This window comes from Urocitellus parryii, chromosome 13 (genome assembly GCF_045843805.1).
Source record: "Urocitellus parryii isolate mUroPar1 chromosome 13, mUroPar1.hap1, whole genome shotgun sequence".
NCBI lineage: Eukaryota > Metazoa > Chordata > Mammalia > Rodentia > Sciuridae > Urocitellus > Urocitellus parryii.
The window spans coordinates 67,096,385-67,098,586 of record NC_135543.1 but is presented as its reverse complement, the minus strand read 5'-3'; positions in this window follow the sequence as shown (position 1 = coordinate 67,098,586).

The following is a 2,202-nucleotide window of genomic DNA, read 5'->3' as shown; positions in this document are numbered from 1 at the left end:
TCCTCCTGTCTCAGCCTCCCAAGCTACTGGGATTACAGCTGTGCGTCACCAGGCCTGGCCAGCGTAAACCTTTTAAAACCTTTGAAAGCCTCAGACAAACAAAAGAAGACATTGCATTCATGCAATAGAACAGTTGGATGATATAAGAGAGAAAGGAAAAAAACCCAAGGAACTTAAAATTATGGCAGCTGAACTAGAAACATCAACAAAGAGTTGAAATAAAATATTTTGAAAATTTCCCAGGATACAGAACAAAAAGAAAATAAAATAGAACTGGGCACACTGGTTCATGCCTGTAATTCCAGACGCAGAAGTTGAGGGAGGAGGATTGCAAGTTCAAAGCCAGCTCAAGCAACCTAGCAAGACCCAGTCTCAAAAGAAAAGAAAAGTATAGTAGAGAAAGAAGAATTAATTTAAAAAACCAATCCAGAAGTCTGGTATCTGACCAATACCTATGTCAGAAAGAGGAACTAAGAAAAAGGATGGGTGGAGATGGCAGTGTCTCAGAAGTGCAGTGTGTCTCTAGGTTGAGAGAGCATAACAAGGCAAAGAACCCACATCCAGACATATATGGACCTGAAACTTGAGTGTACAAGGGACCAAGAGAAAATGCTGACGGCCTGCAAAGCCACACCGTCCACAATGACAGTCAGCAGTCATAGGCGACTTTTGACCATTTGAAATGAGGCTGGTCCGAACTGGGAGGTGCTGTACATGTGAAATAGATACCAGATTCCGAAGGAAAAAAAATCAAATATCTCACTAATAATGTGCATTATGGACCACATATTGAAATTATCACATATTTTTAGCTGAGTTAAAACATGTCATTAAAATCAATTTCACTTGTTTATATCTACTTCAAGGGGGCTACTAGGAAACTTGATTTCGTTTGAAGGCAACTACAATGTAACCTGTCACACATCTCCTAGAGCAGGGTGGAGAGAAGCAGACGGTCCCTCCTATGAGGACACAGAAGCCAGAGGATGTCACACTTTCCCCAGCCGTTCTAGGAAACCAAAGAGAAGGAATCACGCTAGCAGTTCACATTCAGCCGAACTTCCTGCCAACCCTAAGACATTTTTTTTTTTTTTTTTTTTTTTTGGACAGAAGCATTCAAAAGTGTAAGGTCTTTGCCCTGTCCTTGAATGCTACGGAAGGAAACCCTCCAGGAACTTCAGTGTGTCTGCCAAGAGCAGGGAAGATATGGGTCATCAGGTACAGCGCTCAGCAAGGGTGCCGCCGGCCCCAGAGGCTCTCAAGTCAGCCTAAAAGAGGAAGGTGGAGGGCTGATGGGAAGTAACAGAACCAATGAATGTGCTGCTTCAGAGACAGATCACTGGAGCCTCAGATGACTAAAGGAACGGTGTGTAGAAAGCTAATCTATGCACGCCTGTAATCCCAGCAGCTCAAGAGGCTGAAGCAGGAAGATCGAAAGTTCAAAGCCAGCCTTATCAACTTAGCAAGACTAAGTGTGACCTTAGTGTGACCCTGTCTCAAAATTAAATAAACAAATAAATAAATACATAAATAGAACTGGGAGTGTAGCTCAATGGTTAAGCACCCCTGGGTTCAATTCCTAGAACCAAAAAAAAAGAAAGAAAAGAAAAAAGAAAGGAAAGAAAGAAAGCAAACTAACCTATTTTTATAAAAGTGATAATTCACATTATAAAAAGAAGCATACTCCACCAGGTTCATATGAATGGCATCTACAGGATACAAAATAAGAATATAAACACAAAGCTGTGGTCTAGTCATCCCAGGGGTTAAATCTGCATCTGTCCAGAGAGGAAGACACAAAATAATATCCAAAGTAAAGAGATTGCAGAACAGCAGCATATGCATACACCTGAGGAATATGGAGGCAAGTGGCAGAGAAATGACTTGACAGGTCGGATGTGGTTTCTTCTTACAACTGCATAAAACCAGAGAGTAAGAGGGATGGAGGGGCAAGGGATGCTATTTTGTTTCTATTACTATTACTACTTGTTTTAAAATTATGTGCAGAATTAAAATGATAAACATTAAAATTCATATTTCTTTAAAAAATAACAACAAAAGAAAATATTAAAAAATAATAACAACAAAAACCCAAAACAAAACCTTAATGGGCACCACTGTGTTGGCAGTACTGTGTGAGTCCCTGAGGGGGTTAAAATCACCAGCAGGCTTCTCAGCTGCTCACCAGCAGCCAGTATGGAA